The sequence below is a fragment of the Sus scrofa genome, chromosome 8 (assembly GCF_054392235.1).
Source record: "Sus scrofa isolate SSC_HxYL_T2T_F1_AM1 chromosome 8, Sscrofa_HxYL_maternal_Yorkshire_Landrace_v2.0, whole genome shotgun sequence".
Classification (NCBI taxonomy): domain Eukaryota; kingdom Metazoa; phylum Chordata; class Mammalia; order Artiodactyla; family Suidae; genus Sus; species Sus scrofa.
This window is the reverse complement of record NC_139390.1, coordinates 141,287,713-141,307,634: the sequence shown is the minus strand read 5'-3', so window position 1 is coordinate 141,307,634 and position 19,922 is coordinate 141,287,713. Positions and strand designations below refer to the sequence as shown.

At 44.5% G+C, this 19,922-nt stretch overlaps 1 protein-coding gene across 1 annotated transcript in view; it reads left to right on the top strand.

Moving 5' to 3' along the window:
• LOC106507813 (uncharacterized) overlaps positions 1 to 19,922 on the top strand; it is a 78,619-nt gene that overhangs the window by 34,984 nt on the left and 23,713 nt on the right. The window lies entirely within an intron of this gene.

Genomic DNA, 19,922 nt, shown 5'->3' with positions numbered 1-19,922 from the left:
CTTCTTCCTGAACTAAAGTCACCCTTTTACCGAAAGGGTCTGTAATTATGAGAACCGTCTTCCAGCTGATACCCAGACTGAAAGCGCAACACATCCGTTTGATACGTTCCTTTGGATTAAAGCTTGACCTGTGTTAAAAACCAGTGGATCCAAGGTTTCAACAGAACAAATAAGTCTCTTCCTGGGCCTCCTCTGGGGTAGAGTTTATCCTCCCTCCAAGGCTGAGGACCGAGATGGAGAGCAGGAGGGAGACCCGGGGTAGCCGGCAGCGCAGGGCACACGTGTGACCCACAGTGGGGGCAACTCTCTCTGCACAACCTACAGCCCATGTGTTTGGCTCTTCTCTCAGCAGTTCTGCTGACTTTCTACACCGGGGAAGGTCAGCCTGGGGCCAAGGATTAATCCTCCTCAGGTGCTCTGGCCGAGGCGTGAGCTGGAAGCAGGTACAACGAAGGCCAGGTTTGCGCTCAAGGAGAAGAGAGACACTTTGAAGTGCCTGCTCTGGGCAGCGAAGCAAATTTATGTCATGTCGTTCCTACTGGCTGCTGGACACTGTACACAGGCCAGTTCGTAAAGGTGCCAAATTCACCCTCACGTGGTTGAATTCAGCTGCTGAGATGGTGTGTTGTGTTGTTTTGTTTTTTAGGGCCACACCCGCGGCATATGGAAGTTCCCAGGCTAGGGGTTGAATTGGAGCTGCACCTGCCAACCAGCACCACAGCCACAACAACACGGGACCTGAGCCTTACCTGCGACCTACACCACAGCTCACAGCAGCACTGGATCGTTAACCTGTTGACCGAGACCAGGGATCGCTCATCCTCGTGCATACTAGTCTGCTTTGTTGCTGCTGAGCCACGGTGGGGACTCTTGGAGGCTGGATTTTCATGTCCGTGCACCAAGCAGTCATTGAATGCACGTTGACTCTGGGAAGAGGTAAGACTTTGGTTGAGGTGGTTGCATTCAGCTAGTTTAAGGGTGATTCCCACAGGCTGAGAGCTGAAGGTTGTTGGAGTTGGAGGCATAAACGCTTCAGTTCCTAAGCTGAGATTTAGGTAGCATAACACAGACTCTTACCAAGGGACTTAATTTTTGAGGGGCCAGTGGAATGTACTGACGTCCTTCTGGTTTGGGGGATAGAGGTCAGTGTGGAACTATCAAAGCAAGCTGTGGCCACCCTGGGATCTGGGGAGCAGGGACTATCCGCATCTCTAAACTAAGCTTTAAACCAAGTCAGATGAAAATGGATGCGCTCCAGTCTCTTTCTGTGGCCTTCGAAGTCTGAGACAAGCATATGCTGAGATTCCCATACCCTGGTAAAGGGTAAGTCCTCCGTGTAAGTCTAGTGTTACGTGGTGCCACGGAAATGATGACAGCAGTGGTAACAGCTATGACGGGCACAGCTTGAATGCTGCGATGTGCCAGCACTCCTCTAGGTGCTCTGGTTCCTATCTTCTATTTAATCCTTGCAATAACCCCATAAGGTAGGCTGTTTGGGCTGTTTTTATTGTTTTTTGGCTGCACCTGCGGTATGTGGATGTTCCAGGGCCAGAGACCGAACCTGAGCCATAGCAGCAACCTGAGCCGCAGTAGTGACAATGCCGAAATCTTAACCCACTGAGCCAACAGGGAGTTCCAGGTAGGCCATTTTATTATGCTCACTTTAAGGATGAGAAAGATGGGGCCCAGAGAGTTTAAATAAGTATCAGTGCTGGGTTGCAAACTCAGGCAGGAGGAGCAGCTGTGAAAGGGTCAGAACCAAAGTGAGGTGGGCTTCAAAAGCAATGGTCCCTGATGCTTTGAGAGCTGGTCACATGAGGTTTCCTGAGTGATGGCTGTAGCACGACCGGCCGTCTTCTCTTGAAAGAAGTGAGTAAGCTTTGTCTGCCCTGTCTGCAGCTGCATCTCCTGGGTGTGGCCCATGAAGGGCGTGGCCCCCTGGGAAGCATGGTCCATTTGAGGTGTTCAAAAAAGATGTATTCAATGATGGATGGAATGAATGTACTGGAAGTATTATTGTTTTTTTAGTGTTAAACAGAGTTAAAATCCCGGACGGTTTCCTTACTCTCGCTATGCCTCAGTTTTTCATCTATAGAAAGGACATGATGTCTCAGGGGTTTGGAAATAATCTTTGATTTAGCAAAGAGTTTTTTTTTTTCTGATTTTGCATTGTATTAAAGTATGGCTGATTTACAAGGCTGTGCTAATTTCTATTGTACAGCAAAGTGACTCAGTTATACACATATATATTCTTTTTTAAAAAATATTCTTTTGCTTTATGCTTTATCCCAGGAGACTGGCTATAGTTTGCATCTACTAACCCCCAACTCCCAGTCCATCTCTCTCCCCGCCACCTCTTGACAACCACAGGTGTGTTCTCTAGATCTAGCATAGACTGCTGCGTGGCATACATGCTCAGCAGGTGGGGGCAATTATTATTAACGATTTTGCTTTACATGCTGGAAGGTGGTGTTTGATTTAAAAACTGGGAAGAACTGCCTCACCCTTGCAGCTTTGGAAGCCTTGACTGCCTTCTCCCTAGTGCTCCCCTTTACAACCAAGTAGGGGATCCTAGATTTTCGCGTTTCTGAGGGGCCAAGTTTTTAAACAAAGTGCTTTGTACGGAAGTGACAATGGCGTTTCTGCCTTCCAGCCTGCTCCGCCCAGCCCCCTTCCCATGGTCTCAAGGCACGTCTTGTTTTTATGACCTTTGCATTAGCAGATCTACCTCAAGGAGCTTCCCCTGACCCAGGAAATGGAGGCTGACTAAAAGTGGAGGAGGAGAGAGGGCAAGGAGACATAAAAGGGATTTTATGTTCTTTTTTTAGAGTCGTTAAAGTAGTGTAAAAGAAAAAAAAAAATCCTTCAATGCCACACAAAGTAGTGCTTAGGTGGGACCCAGAGAACGTTTTCCATGGACAGATGGGGAAAGCGAGGTTCTGTGCTTTTTGGGGGATCCTTTAACCCAGCGCCCTGGGCAGGGACCGAACTCATGCCTCTGCAGTGACCCAAGCTTCTACAGTCAGACTTCCACCTGCCACAGCAGGGACTCCGAGGTTATGGTTTTTTAAAAAACATGCCTATTTATTGATTTTATTACTTTTTAAATTATTAAAGTATCATTGATTTACAATGTTGCGTCAATTTCTGACATACAGCAATGTGCTTTTAACTGAGTTATTCCTGGGTGGAGTTACCATGAGGGGCTCTAGCAGGCAGAGCTTGGCTGGATATGGAGAAACCGTTTTAGTTATTTTAAGCAGAAGGAAGTTTAACGCAGGGAATACCTGCTTATAAAATCATGGAAAGGATGGGAGGGGCAGGCACCAGCTGGCCCTCTGGGAACCTACTACCGAAAGGACAACCCCAGCTGGCCTGGCAAAGGAACTGTGGCTTCGGCACCATGGGGAAGCTGGGGACTCGGGAGGCTACGAGGTCATTACTGGTTCTGGGATCCCGTTGCCTTAGCTGCGAGTCTTGGGTCAGGGCACCACAGCCCCCTCTGTGGGTTCAGAAACACACCACCTGGGTCAGAATCCAGGGGTCAGGAAGTTGGGTCCATCATCGCTGGCTCTGGGACCATGATCTTCTGCTAACTCGCCACCAGCCAGATGAGTATCTCCCTCCCTAACTGACACAGGTTTGTTTGTTTGTTTTTGCCATCCTGAGGCATACGGAGATCCCAGGTCAGGGATCGGATCCAAGCCGCAGCCCCAAAGTAAACCACCAGGATCCTAGCCTGCTGTGCGGGGTCAGGCATTGAACCCAAGTCGCAGGGCTCCCAAGACGCTGCTGATCCTGTTGCACCACAGCAGGAGCGTCTGGACACAGGCTTGAATTCAGGTCTTCCCCAATTGCGTCTTCAAATGAGTCAGGGATGGAGTTTTCATCCTTCCAGCTTCTGCAGGGCAGGAAGGCCGGGTGGTAGCCAGAGGTTGGAGGGAATGCAGCGTAGGGCCATCTGCTGTTTCTACCACAGTGGTTTCCAAGAGGCAACCTGGCAAGGCTGCAGTTTTCTCTCCTCCGTTAAGCCCGTTTTTGCCTGTGTTTGGAAAGAATGGCGCGTGAGTGGAAGCATAAACCACACCGTCACCTTAGCTGGATTCCATGACCAATCACAGTCAACTCTAAGCTGGATTCCAGGACCAATCACGTCAACTCTAAGCTGGATTCCAGGACCAATCACGTCAACTCTAAGCTGGATTCCAGGACCAATCACGTCAACTCTAAGCTGGAGTCCAGGACCAATCACAGTCAACTGTAAGACCAAACCTGCGTTATCTGGGGTCCGGCACTTTGCAAATACCAGAGCTATTTAGAGAGAAGGCAATTTAAATATCATGGGAAAAAGCGGTCCTCCTCCTTTAAAACTACTTAAAAAACCCATACCCATTAAAATCTCATTAAGAAATAAATAACAACGCCAATTCTCACACAGACAAGCATATTTATTAATGATGAATTTAATGGAGCAGTTTATTTTGTAATACACTTGGAAAACCATCTCTTCTCCAGTGGCTGAAGTGCCCAAATTATTTCTCTCTAGACCCTTTGGTCACTCCTGGACGCGTGGATAATAATCAAGTCTGTTTTTAACAAGTGCACCATAGGGAAGTAGTGCTTGGAGCCCGATCGATGAACACAATCGCTTGTAATCGCTATTTTTTAAAATTTAAAAATTTTATTTTCCTTTAAAAAAAAATTATAGGAATTCCCGTTATGGCGCAGCGGAAACCAATCCGACTAGGAACCATGAGGTTGCGGGTTGGATTCCTAGCCTCGCTCGCTCAGTGGGTTAAGGATACAGTGTTGTCCTGAGCTGTGGTATAGGCCGCAGACTCGGCTTGGATCCCACGTTGCTGTGGCTGTGATGTAGACCAGCAGCTATAGCTCTGTTAGACCCCCTAGGCTGGGAACCTTCATATGCTGCGGGTACAGCCCTAAAAAGAAAAAAAAAATATATATATATATATATATATATATAATAGTTGAATTTACAGTGTTGGGTCCATTTCTGCTGTACAGCACAGTGACCCAGTCATACATATATACACATTCTTTTTCTCATACTGTCTTCCATCATGTTCTATCCCAAGAGATGAGTTATGGTTCTCTGCGCTGTACTGTAGGACCTCATTGCTTATCCATTCTAAATGTAATAGTTTGCATCTACCAACCCTAAACTACCTGTCCATCCCACTGCTCTCCCCTGCCCTTGGCAACCACAAATTTTTATCTATGGCTTGCAGTCTCTATGAGGTCAGGGGCCATATCTTTCAACTTCCCTTGTCATTCACTTTTCACTGCCATTGATGCTACTTACCTGGAACCATGGACATAGCAAATGTGCAACAAGTATTTGTTGACAGTTTCTTAACTGAATGATAGAATACAGGAACAAAAGATGGCTAAAGAGACCACATCTTGGTTTCAAATTGTTATAGAGATTTTCTGCTTTGGTGAAGTATTTTTGATTTCACAGTTCAACAGTTCACCCTTTTTTTTTTTAACAAGAATGCTTATGAAAACTGTCCATATATAACCGACTTTTTTTCTCCCTTTGGCTTTTATTCCAGAATAGACACAATGGTAAATGAAATTTACCTTGTGATTATACTTTGGATTTTTCATTCTCTGGGAGGTATAGTTGTGGACACCAGAGAAAGAACACAATTCTTCCAGTAGCATCCTGACTGTAGCCTTCTTTTCAGTACATTGCATACTTTTCATGCTTCCCTAGATTTCATAGATCAACCCAGAATGACTATGTGCTCAGGACTTTTACCCCCAACCGCCCAGTACTCTGATCAACGCTGGCTTTTGGACCTTTGCAAAGAGCATTGGGTAAAGAGAAAATTTCCTCTGTAGATAAACTGCAAATTATTTTGCAAAGAATGACTCAGAAGAGTTCCACAATTGGCATTTTCAAGCTGCATTATCATTACAAGGTCGAATACTTTTCCTTTGCATGAGACTTCTGATAAGAGCAGAGACATGAATTCTAAGCAATCTGTTCTCATCACGGTGTTTAATTTGTGTGCCGGGGGGGTGGGGTGGGGGGGAATGTGATAAATTTCTTGGTGAAAAGATCAGAAATTATTTCATCCTTAACCATTCCAAAATTATTTTTGAGTACTTGATCTATGGCTGCCACATAGTGTTTCCACTGATAGAAATCCAACAAAGAACAAAACGAATACCTTTCCTGCCTTCACAGAACTTACGTTCCAGTAAGGAGACATATTAAGCCGTGTACACTTGAGTAGTAGATAAGGTGCTAAGCTGTGGTTTTGGAAGGCAGCTATGCTCACCATTATACCACCCATGCTGCACGGTGGCTGGAATGAAGAATGATATAGCAGGTCAAGATGAACACGCTGAAGGCTGTTTAAGGAGATAACAGTGTGACGGGAAAGAGTGTTCCAGGGAGGTGCGAAGGCCCCGGTACCCAAATGACCAGGAAGAAGGTGGTCAGGGCAGGCCTTCTTGGCCATGATGAGTGCTGTGGTCTCTGCTCACGGGTGGAAAAAGATTTTCTGGATTTAAAACAAGGTGTAGAAAAGACAAGTTTATTGAGGCAGGAGACTGCTAACACAGTGGCCGACTTCCTGATCAGCAGAGAGAGCTGACTCTGGGCCAGTGGTCCTGTCCGTTTTTATAGCTCAAAGACAAAGGAGTGTGAGGAGTGGTCTTGCCATACACCTGTGGACCTGCTGATTGGTTGGGGGAAGAATAGGGTCTTCTGATACACTTGCTGGTTGGTTGGGGGCATATGCTGCCCCTACAGGGCAGGGAAGCAGTGGGCTACATACCTTTTCGGGGGGGGGGGGGGGAGGCGCGCAGGAAGGAGTAAGCCTGGTTGATCAAGGAGAGGAGATGAGGAGTGGGCCATATACCTTTCCCAGTAGGGGGCAGGAAGGAGGAGGCCAAGTTGCTGGGCAGGGGAGGTCTTGGAACACTGCAGCAGTGACAGTGAGACAGGAAGGATGATAAGGGTCTAGTTTTATTTCCTTGGAGAAGCCTTGAAGTCCTACAATGAGGAGTTTGGATTTTATTTTGGGTGTGAAGGGAAGCCAATAGAAAACTAAGAGCAAAGGATCGCATGATGTAATTTACATTTTAAAAGATGCCTCTGCTACTGCTTGGAGAATAGGCCATGGGTGGGGTAAGGATGGCTGCAGGCCCACAACTGGGGCTACCGCAGTTAGCTGGGTGCTTTAGACTAATGTATGCAGTGAGTGTTGAGACTGGGTCACAGAACATTATCCAGTAGAATGAGGAATAATATTGTTACTAAATTGGTTGAATGAACCTCCATGTGGACCCTAGCCTGGCAGAAGCCCCCGCTGCCTTGGTGGGGAAGGCACATTTTTGTTTGAATCTGCACAGCCAATAATGAAACCAATGCTGAGACTGAAACAGCACAAGCTTTATTCAATGGCCAGAGAACGGAGAAGCGGGTACTTAGCTCACAAATCGATTTCTCACCCCCATTTAGGCTTAGACACCGCAGGGGTAGGCGTCTCCAGGTAAAAGGGAGGGAATTGAGTAAAGAGAGGGAGGAATAGTCACGATTTGTCTAAGAACAGGGGTATGGGTTGCTTGGATATTCCTTTTCAGTTCCAGTATGGGCGCGGCTGGTTGTTGCCATGGTAGCCGCGGGCGCCCGGCGCTGGTGGGCGTGTCACTTACATGCTAATATATTATAATGTGCTCATAAGGAGCGTCGAGGTCCACGCGCGGGCAGGTCTTCCGCGGTCTTGGCTTTGGCCAGTTCTGACCGGTCCTGGTGGTTTCCTGAAGGGCAGGAATAACTTTCACCCGGGCTGACCTTCCCCTTCCCGGGCACGAGGAGGGCTAGCGCTGGAGACCGACAGGTGGCAGCAATGCTGAGAACGGCGTCAGGGTAGTGGTTCTTTCCGCTGGACTCTGGACTCCACAGGCGCCGCCGTGCTCGTGCTCGGGGGCGAGGACAGACATTTGGTCGGAGAGCGGGGAAAAAGAGTGTCCAGCACAAATGTTGGATGGGTGAGTGGAAGTAGTGTGGAGTATCTTTCTTGGGATATTTTAGAAAAGGGATGTACTGAAGATTTAAAGGAAGGAAATAGTTAAAATGAAGTGACCATGGAGTGCCCGTTGTGGCTCAGCCGGTTAGGAACTCATGGGGATGCGGGTTCGGTCCCCGGCCCCGCTCAGTGGGTTAGGGATCCGGCGTTGCCGTGACCTGTGCTGAAGGTTGCAGAAGCGGCTCCGATCAGGCGTTGTGGTGGCTGTGGTGTAGGCCGGTGGCTGTAGCTTGGATGCAGCCCCCAGCCTGGGAAGCTCCGTATGCCGTGGATGCGGCCCTAAAAAGACAGCAAATAAATAAGTAAATAAATAAATAAGTGACCGTGTCTTCTAGAGTGTCGAAAAAAATCCCAGCAACAATATATGTTTACTTAAGGAATTTTCTGTTCACTTGGGTTCTTTCCTTACATCTCTTTTTCAACTAATTCCTTAAACAGCAGATTAGATTTTTGTGAACTACTTTGTCAGAACTTTGTCAAGGGCAAGGAGAACAGGCTTACAGATATGTCTAAAAAAGTTGGGAAGATAAAATCTAACTGATTTATCAAAAAATCACATAAGCTTCTTAAATAGAAAAACTTTTGGAGGAAGCTGAACCTTCAAGGACAGATACCTGTAAAAACGTTCATGGAGGGAAGGTCAGAGCTACTAAAGCAAGAAATGAGATGCAGCTTCTGAAGTTGAGATAGAACATTATTTAAAAAAAAAAAAATACCCTATCCGGAGCAAGAAAAGAAGGACGAGAATGTTGTCCTTTAATTAGATAGGAAAGCAAGAGACTCAGTGGTGACATCAAAGGGCCCCAGGGCATTCGATGCCTTTTTTAAAAAGTTCCGCCTGATGGAGTGAGTGGGTTTCTAGAAAAAAGGTAATGCATGCTTGAGGAGAATGGAAAGTGCAAAAGACTTGGAGGAGGGTGATTTCCATAAACCGAGCGGTATCTAAAAGTGCAGGTCTTGGTGCTTTGCATCCAAGGATACTAAAAGAATTGGCCGAAGTATTGTGGACCATAAATTGAATATGAGTCAGCAATTTGTAATGCTCTTATTGAACAACGGAAACACAAGAGAGAGATATATTAGCAGAAGTATGGCATGAAAAGGGTGAGGAGACCCTTGGCATCGATCAACCATTATTTGGGATATAATTGCCAATTTTGGTCACTGTATGTTAAAAGAGATGAAAAATTCACTTCAAGGAAAGAAGCACAAATGATGAATGGAATAAATAATAAGTGAGAAAAAACAATGGTGGTAAAAGGTTAAATTCTCCAATCTGACAAAATTTGGTTAAGAATCCCGGCTTGTAACAGGTCACGCTGACTCAGAACACCCAGCCTTTCACCTCGAGTGGTTGGTTCTCGCCTGTCTCGGGTGAAGACGGTGAGGTTTTTGTTTAGAAAAGAGATGGCTAAAGTAGAAGAGGGTTTATTATAAAACCAGTCTGGCTAATTGTTTTTCTTGTTTTCCAGAGGAGAGCATGAGAGGCTTGAAACATATAGGCCTTACAAGAGTCAGACCAAAAGAGCGCTGAACTAACAGTGATTATGTATCTGAGTGGAGCACTCATTTCCCCTCAAATCCTTAGTATAATAATCCATGGTCCATGGAGTTCCCGTTGTGGTGCAACGGAAACAAATCCGACTAGGAACCATGAGGTTGCAGGTTCAACCCCTGGCCTTGCTCAGTGGGTTAAGGAGCTGGCCCTGCTGTGAGCTGTGGTGTAGGATCCTGCATTGTTGTGGCTGTGGCTGTGCTGTGGCTGGCCTCTGCTGCTCTGATTTGACCCCTAGCCTGGGAGTCAAATCAGAGTACGGCTGTGAGTACGCCCTAAAATGCAAAACAAAACAAAACAAAAAAACAAAAACCAAAACAAAACAAAACTATGGTCCTTAAGCATATGCAGTTGTTCCTTGGTATCTGAAGGGGCTTCTTTCCAGGACTCTCCCTCAGATACCGAAATCCATGGATGCTCAAGTCCCATATGTAAAAAGTCAGGGTATTTGCATGTAACCTGTGCCCGTCATTCTGTAGACTTTAAATCATCTCTAGATTACTTGTAATACCTAGTACAATGTGAATGCCATGCAAATAGTTGCCAGTGTACAGCAAATTCAAGTTTTGCCTTTTGGAACTTCCTGGAATTTTTTTTTTCCAGAATGTTTTTGATCTGTGGTGGGCTGAATCTGTGAATGTGGAAGCTTTGGATACAGAGGCTGACTCTCCCGCTCTTTTGTGTTGTCATAGAACCCTCACGTCCTTGATTCAGCGGAAGAGGAATGATCAGACTAGAGTCACTGATAAGCAGGTGCCTCTTTCAGTGGGAATTCTAGTATGATGCTGACATTGCTAAACTGGCAAGACTTGCTTTGGATTCCTCCCGATTACTCTTTGTGTCCTTTTTCCATGGACACACCCTGGCACATCTCTTTCCCAAATGCCCAGGGCATTTATTTGCTCACCCCTTGCCAGTTCCGTACCCACCTCCTCACTCAAATGGGTATTTTCCCTTGGACCCGTGTCTGTGTGGTAGCTTTTCACATCTTGGGCTTCTTCCTGACATCTGTCGAAACTTCTCGTTCCTCTGTCCCATCATCAAGGTCTTTTACTTGGCTTTCTAAATGGACAGGTTAGTAGCACTGGTAACCCCTCTAGGTGGACAGGTTAGTAGCACTGGTAACCCCTCTAAGTGGACAGGTTAGTAGCACTGGTAACCCTTCTCAATGGACAGGTTAGTAGCACTGGTAACCCTTCTCAATGGACAGGTTAGTAGCACGGGTAACCCTTCTCAATGGACAGGTTAGTAGCACTGGTAACCCCTCTAAGTGGACAGGTTAGTAGCACTGGTAACCCCTCTAGGTGGACAGGTTAGTAGCACTGGTAACCCCTCTAAGTGGACAGGTTAGTAGCACTGGTAACCCTTCTAAGTGGACAGGTTAGTAGCACTGGTAACCCCTCTAAGTGGACAGGTTAGTAGCACTGGTAACCCCTCTAAGTGGACAGGTTAGTAGCACTGGTAACCCTTCTCAATGGACAGGTTAGTAGCACTGGTAACCCCTCTAAGTGGACAGGTTAGTAGCACTGGTAACCCCTCTAAGTGGACAGGTTAGTAGCACTGGTAACCCCTCTAAGTGGACAGGTTAGTAGCACTGGTAACCCTTCTCAACAGTTAATGGCAGTCCCTTCATGTCCCTTACCAAGTGGTGCGTGGGGCTAACGGTACAGGAGGGAGCATTTCGGTGGCTCATGAACCCCACTTTATGTAACATTGAATCAGGCAGAGTGAAAAATACTCCCTTTTCAATTTCTTCTCAACTCTTTCTAATTAAGGCAAGGAGACAATTTCATTGCAGTGGTTTTAACAAGGTTTTATCTTGAACAGTTGTTAATCTCCCCCTTTAACAAAGCAAGTACAGTCTTCAGGCTAAAAGCCTGCATTCTTTCTTTCTTTTTTTCTTTTTTTAACATAAATTATCAGGAGAATTTATTTACATTTTATTAAAAATTTTTTTTTTTTGTCTTTTTTACCTTCACAGCATGTGGAGGTTCCCAGGCGAGGGGTCGAATCAGAGCTGTAGCTGCCGGCCTGCACCACAGCCACAGCAATGCCAGATCCGAGCCATGTCTGCGACCTACCCAATAGCTCACGGCAATGCCAGGTCCTTAACCCACTGAGTGAGGCCAGGGATCGAACCTGTGTCCTCATAGATACTAGCTAGATTTGTTTCCACTGAGCCACAACTGGAACTCCAGCAGAATTATTTCTTAGACTTTTTTTGGCTGGGCCTATGGCATGTGGGAAGTTCCCAGGTCAGGGATTGAACCTGTGCCATAGCAGTGACACAAGCCACAGCAGTGAATATGCCAGATTCCCCAACCTGCTAGGCCACAAAGGAACTCCTCTTAGACTTTATGTTTTGTATGGAGTATAATATGTACACTAGAAAGGAGCATAAGCAAAAAATGTACAACTTGATTAATTGTATTAACTAGAATTTAAGATTATTTTTCAAATTATCATTGCATTTGTCTACACAGTATCCTTTTATTTATGTTAGTGATACTGGTTTTCTAAGGCAGTGATAACAAAGTTTTTTTGTTTTTGTTTTTAGGGGCGCATCTGAGGCATATGGAGGTCCCCAAGCTAGGGGTTGAATTGGAACTGAAGCTGCTGACCTGCACCACAGCCACAGCAATTCCAGATCCGAGCTGTGTCTGTGACCCACACTGCAACTCATGGCAACACCGGATCCTTAATCCACTGAGTGAGGCCAGGGATTGAACCTGTGTCCTCATGGATACTAGTCAGATTCATTTCCACTGAGCCATGATGGGAACTCCTGTTTTTGTTTTTTTTAAAGAAGTGTATTAAGTAAGAAAATTGAGTTAACTTAAAAATATTGCTCTAGGAGTTCCCATCATGGCGCAGTGGTTAGCGAATCCGACTAGGAACCATGAGGTCTCGGGTTCAATCCCTGGCCTTGCTCAGTGGGTTAAGGATCTGGTGTTGCTGTGGCTGTGGTGTAGGCCAGTGGCTACGGCTCTGATTAGACCCCTAGCCTAGGAACCTCCATATGCTGCGGGAGTGGCCCTAGAAAAGGCAAAAAGACAAAAAAATTACTCTATTTCATAATCACTTTCTTCCCCAATACTTTTTTACCTCTCTGGAATCATAAAACATTGCACTGTTGACGTCATCTTTTTTTTTCCTCATTTATAATGATTTTTATTTTTTCCATTATAGCTGGTTTACAGTGTTCTGTCCATTTTCTGCTGTACAGCAGGGCGACCCAGTTACACATACACATCTACATTGTTCTTTCTCACATTATCAGGCTCCATCACGGGTGACTCGACATGGTTCCCAGTGCGACACAGCTCGCAGTTGGTGGCCTTGTCGATGCCGGTGTACCAGGTCAGGCAGTGCACTCAGAAGGTGTAGACCTTCAGGTGACACCCGCGGTCAAATCAAGAAAGACCAACGTCAGAGAATTTTAGCTTCAATGAAATGTGGTAAAGAAATATGATTTGGAAAGAATGGAGATTGGGTGAAGAAACACCTGAAGTTTAGGAGATAGTAGCTTCGTGACCTCTTGCTGTCCGATGCCAGAGGTGCAAAGCCGTAGCCCCAAGAATGACAGCAGCGGTGGAAACGTCAGCCCGGTGGCGGGGCGGAAGTGGTGTCGGGAGATCCTGGGGAGCAGGTGAGCCTTCTTCTGTATCCCATCAGGGTTCCATGCTTAGCAGCCCTGTGGGCTTGTCTTTGTGATGTGTTATCCTCGTTGGAAAAGTTGGGGGCACTGCATAATCAGGCTGCAGACCTAAGAATTACATGGAAACCAGCTTTCATATGCAGAATGTTGTTACTCTAGAATGCAGAGTATATCCTGAACATTGGGCTGTCCTTGTACCCTGATAACTCTGAAACAACGATGCTTTCTGCATAGAAGACTTTGAATACGTATTTGTGAAAGGAACAAATGCGGGCGGTTTCTCCTTGGCCTCCCCCTTAGAGACTCCAGGCGTGATCGTCCTGGGTGCCTGAGCAGCTAGGGGCCAGCAGCAGCCCACAGGCGGCTTTCCCAGTCTCCTCTGAGGCCCTGGAGGCAGTGGCTGCGGAATTTGTATGGCACACCATTTGCATACTCTAACGAGATGGGCCATAATTGGCCTTCATTGATTTGTTTTCATTGAGCTAAAATAGAGTCAGAGCTTCTTAGGCTAGAAGAACTGATTGATTTGTGGTAGAATTCAGGACTATTCAGTTGAAGAAATAATTAATTATGTTCTTATTTAGTAATCATCAGGGCTCAGCCTGTTTCTTAGCAGGAGAATGTGCTCAGCAGAATTGGACGCTGCAAAGGCAGGAAGGCATGATACGGGTTCTTCAGCGAGGCAAAGGCACACCGCACACAATGCTGTTAGTTTTAAAGAAATCTCCGTGCAGACTGGAGACAGCGGTGTGTACACACACACGTGGAGAGCAAGAGACAGGCATCGGTACTTTTCCGTTCTTCATCTTACCCCTCGCATGAGCGTAGTATTCTTTTCTTTCCTCCCTGTCTCCGTCTATCCATCATTCATCCCTACCTCCACCTACCCACGCATCCTTGAATCCGTCCACTCATCTTTCAGTGTTCTTTCTGAGTTAATTCAGTCTGGGTGAATGATGCCTTCCACCTTTGTCTTTCGTTTCTGAGGCCTGGTGCTTGGTCCAGACTGGCTCTAACCTTAGGAAAACAGACAAGGGAATTTCAGCCTGATTTGTTGGTTACCCTGGAACTTGGGACGCTAAACTGAGTAGAAGGGTTTGACAGGTCATTCTGCTTGGAATTTTGAACTAATTACGACTAATATCTTTTCTAAATATTTGGTTCCATGTCAATCCCTCCTTAACATTTTTTTTTTTGAAATTATTGTATTTAATTTTGGGATATTATTAGTCCTTGTTAGAATGAGTTCTAGTCTCTAAATTGAGACCTTATATCCTTTGAGGAACAAAGTAGAGATATAAATAGCCACATTCTTTCATTCAGCATTTACTGAGAAGCTCACTCTGTCAGGAATTATTGTAAGTATTGTATGGAATACAAGGACATGAAACACTGTAGCTGCTCTGAAGCATCTTACAAGTTAATATAAAATATTGATCAGAAATTCTAGGAGTTCTCTTCATGGCTTAGCGGTAACAAACCCAACTTGTGAGGACACAGGTTCAATTCCTGGTCTCCCTGAGTGGGTTAAGGATCCGGCATTGCTGTGGGCTGTGGTGTAGGTTGCAGATGCTGCTCAGATCCCATGTTGCTATAGCTGTGGTATAGGCCAGCAGCTACAGGTCCGATTTGACGCCTAGCCTGGGAACCTCCACATGCTGCAGGTGTGGCCCTAAAAAAGACAAAAAAGAAATTCTTTTGTTAAGTCAGTTATTTGGGACTATATAGACAATATGTATGTTTCATATCCTAGACCACAAAAATCTATTAAGGTATTAGGTTGAATCATGAAATTGCCAGTGTTTCAGCATTTTTGTCCTATAAGAAAACCCTCTTCATATGGTTCAACCTAGTACACATGTGAAGCAATGTACCTTGCTAAAGACTAACACCAAGAGTAACTAATGACCACGAACTGCAGTGATTATGTGGGAAAAATGCATTCAGACACCTACTCCTCCACCGAAGGCCTAGATAGGAAACAAAGGACCCCTTTGTAGATGTTTCCACGAGTAGGTTTCAGGCTGGGATGAGTCTGAGCTTGTTTCCTATTTGTTAGGTGCCACTGGAAAATTTTGCACCTTTTTCATGAGGATAAAATTATGAACAGAATAACTATAGATGGTAAGGGTGCCATTTCAGTTACACTGTCTCTGCTGGGTTGGGTTCTCTTTGCTTCTTTCCCCATGACTTATTTATTTGTTGCACAGCCCTGCGTCACTTGGAAGATAAAAATCTTAAGTCTCCTTCAGTTTTTGATGGTAGTAACGGATTATTTTTGGAGAATTAAAAAAAAAAAAGGGCTCCTTCATGTTTTCATAGCAATTTCTTGGTAACTATGCTTCCTCTTGTTGAATCAGAGCTGCATCTGCAAACTGTGCTGCAGTTTGTGGCAACACCAGATCCTAACCCACTGAGCCAGGCTAGGGATCAAACCTGCATCTTGGAGTTCCCAATGTGGTGCAGGGGAAACAAATCCGACTAGTATCTATGAGGATTTGGGTTTGACCCCTAGCCTTGCTCAGTGGATTGGTGATCTGGCTTTGCCATGAGCTGTGGTGTAGGTTGCAGATGCGATTCAGATCCCACATTGCTGTGGCTGTGGTGTAGGCCAGCAGCTGTAGCTCCCATTCAACCCCTGGCTTGGGAAATTCCATGTGTTGTGGCTGTGGCCCTTAAAACAAACAAACAAACAAACAAACAAGCAAACAAAAAACCCTGCATCTTCACAGGCACTGTGTTGGGTTCCTAATCTGCTGAGCCACAACAGAAACTCCAAGGAATAAATTTTTGAATGATTAAATAAATAATAGTCTTATTTGGGAGATATTGAAAAGAAAGCATGTGGTTTTTTTTTTTGTTTTCGTTTTTGTTTTTTGCCTTTTAGGGCTGCACCCACAACATATGGAGGTTCCCAGCCTAGGGTTTGAGTCTGAGCTACAGCTGCCAGCCACAGCCATAGCCACAGCAACGCCAGATCCGAGCCGTGTCTTGGATCTGCAGTACAGCTCACGGCCACGCTGGATCCTTAACCCACTAAGCGAGGCCAGAGATCGAACCCACAACCTCATGGATCCTAGCTGGATTTGTTTTTTGCTGAGCCACGATGGGAACTCCAAGAATGCGTGTTTTTGATTTTATAAAATCACTCATCATAAAATTCCAGCAAAACAGAAAAATACAAAATAAAAATAATAGATAATCATGGATTCCACCCTCCAGAAATAATTGTTAGAACTGATAATGTCTATATTTCCAGATGTCAGGAAAAAATATTGACTTATATAATAACAATGTCTAGGTGGGAAGAAATAAAATTGTAGACTTCAGACTCAAGAATATTTAGGCATTAATATTATATAAAATTCTCATAATTTCTATAACATGACCTTTTGCTGAAAACATAAGTGCATGGACCAAAAGGAAAGATAATATGTTTTTCTAAGATAGTGAAATTAGTTATATGTTTATAATAATTTTGCACTGACAGATATGTACTTGAGCTCATCCGAATGCTAAATATCCTAATATTTAAAAGTTAAAAAATTCAGTCCACCTTAAAAAAAAAAGTTATTTTCCATGTAAGGAGGAAAACTAGTAGAGAGTTATAAAGGATGATAATTTTTGTCTGTATCATTCTTTCATTTATTCATTCATATCCGCTCTTTGATATTCCAGATATTGTTGTAGGTGATATACTTGCAAATACATTTTAGAGTCTTTAAATTTTTTTCTTCTTTCATTCCAAGATCCTATATTATTTTACTTGGGTGTATTTTATTGAACAGAAGATTGTAAAACTAATGATGCTGGAGTTCCCTTGTGGTGTAGCAGGTTAAGGATCCAGCATTGTCACTGCTGTGGTTTTAGTTGCAGCTGTGGTGTGGGTTTGATCCGTGGCCCAGGAGCTTCTGCATGCTTTGGGCACTGCCAAAAAAAGAAAAAAAAAAAAAAAAAAAGAAAAAGAATGATGCTAACTGCCTCTTAATCCTAAATTGACCAGATATCCTGCATTGACAGGAACAAGACCAGGTAACATGGTTTTACCCTGAGACTTTGATTCCCACTCAGGTGTGGGTGAATATGCCCCAAATCAGAGAACTCTTAAGTACATAATGTAGGCTCAGTTAGGCTTCAGGTTTCGTTAGAGATTTTTGTTACATTCCGGTTCCGTGATTTTCCTGCTGATTTGGTACATATTCCTTGGAACGTTAGAACTTCATCTGCCACCTAAGATGAGGTGGAGCATCATGCCGGAGAAAGAGGCTGGTCAGGAACCAGATCTGGCTCCACAAGAGCAGATTCAACTAACATTGCTTAGTATCTGTCATCTGCTGTTGATGGAATTCCACACTTATGCATAAACTACCTTTTCAAATTCTTACAGTAACTCTACAGAATGGATATTATCCCCATTTGATGGGGTTAGTGATAGGTAAGCATGTCTTTTCTAGAGCTAGCATTTATTTGTGTGTGCCTATGAAGACGTTTGCAGCTTCTCTCTTTCTCCAGTTCCTTAACTTTGTTATTATTTTTAATGATTTTTATTTCTTTTTGATTATAGTTGGTTTACAGTGTTCTGTCAATTTTTACTATACAGCAAAGTGACCCAGTCACACACACACACACACACACACACACACATATATATATATATACATTCTTTTTCTCACGTTATCCTCCACCATGTTTCATCATTAGTGACTACAGGTAGTTCCCTGTGCTCGACAGCACAGTTCCTTAATTATACAACAGTATGAACTAATAGGGTTTGGGGGAAGATTAGACAAATTAATTATGTGAAACGCATAGAGTGCTGTCTGACCCATCGTAAGCCCTCAGTAAATATGAGCTCTTTTTTGTCCATGATCAGCTATTTTCAGGTGTTGCTGGTAGCTTTGTGACCTTGGGCAAATTATTAGCATCTCTGGATCTACAGCATCCTATTTAAAAAGCCTCCTAGCATTGTTGGGAGGCTGAAAAGAGATTAATCAGCATGAAATGCGACAGTGATGCATTATATAAGTATACAGGATTAATATTAAATTGTTCGTTATATAGTGTACTTGTTATTAATCCTGCTTCTACTTTTTCTGGAAATTTTATTAAAATATCCGAGCAAAGGAGACAAGTCTCAGGGACTCACTCAATTGTTTCTATCTGAAATCTTCTTGAGTTTCTTTTTGCTAAGCTCTCAAAATATATTGCAGGTCCAGTCTTATCTGTTGACCTTTAATACATGTTATAAATTTTGATCAGAGAGTAGGAAGCCTTTATGAGTGGATAAGATATGCAATAACTATTTCTTTAATAACAAACTCAAGCGCAGTAGTTCCTAGGTATGTATTGTAATAACAACCCACAGCTGACAGTGAGCATGCTTTTCAATAGCTTTTGCTTCCTTTACAACAATCTGTTTTTTTGGCGGGGGCGGGGTGGGGGGGAGGCATACCCATGGCATGTGGAAGTTCCTGTGCTGCATCAGTGACCCAAGCCGCTGCAGTGACAAAGCCAGATCCTTAACCGGCTGTGCCACGAGAGCTCCTACAACAGTCTTGTGAGGCATGTGAGGCATCGGGTGTTGTCCGCATTTTACAGACAAGAAAACCGGGGCTCCTAAAGTTAGAGACACTGCGTAAGGAGTTCCCATCGTGGCTCACCAGTTATCGAACCCGACTAGCATCCATGACGATGTGGGTTTGATCCCTGGCCTCACTCAGGGGGTTAAGAATCTGGTGTTGCCGTGACCTGTGGTGTAGGTTGCAGACGTGGCTCGGATCTGGCATGGCTGTGGCTGTGACGTTGGCCGGTGGCTACAGCTCTGATTTAACCCCTAGCCTGGGAACCTCCATATGCCGTGGTATGGCCCTAAAGAGACAAAAAAAACCCCAAAAACCAAAAAACAAACCCTGCTTTTTTTCGTTCTAGCCAGGAGAAACAGACAATGAGCACATAACAATGTGATAACCAAGTGGTGAAAAATGCTTTGGAAAAAAATAAGTTGAGTGCCTACAACCTGCTGCTGCTCCTCTGCAGGCTGGGCAGGTGAGGCTGGACAAGCATCTGACTGTGGGGCAAAGGTAGTAATTTGCTGTGTTGCTGCTGCATGCCCTGTGGGTTAGGAACAAAATCCGTCCCTGAATGTTTAGTGAGTTGGCTTGGCCTTTTGATTCTGCGGTGATTAAATGCCAGGCTATTGGGAATTAGTTTTATTCTAATTCAAGGTTAAATGTAGACGAGCCCTCCCTCTTCTCCATCTATCAAAATTCCACTATGGATCTTTTAAGGGTGTCAGCCCCTCTTTGAAGGCTCCCCTGACCTACCACCACCCAAATGCATTTTAACCCTCCCTTCTCTTCTTTCATGGCATTTAATTTATAGCTCTGTTGTATCACATTTCATTCCGTCTTATACAGCGTTATATGCTTATAGGCTCTGTTTTTCCAACACAATTTGCAGTTTCTTGGGAGGCAAAGAGGTTCTTTTTTACTGTATTCATCTCCTCTCACCATCCCAGGGAACTTTAGAATGCTTGGTACATAGTAGTGGTTCAATTAATTATCAGTTGAAGGAAAGACACCTTAAAGCATGCTTATCTGTGCTGATATCTGATTTGCAAATGTGTCCATTTCTTGTTTAATTT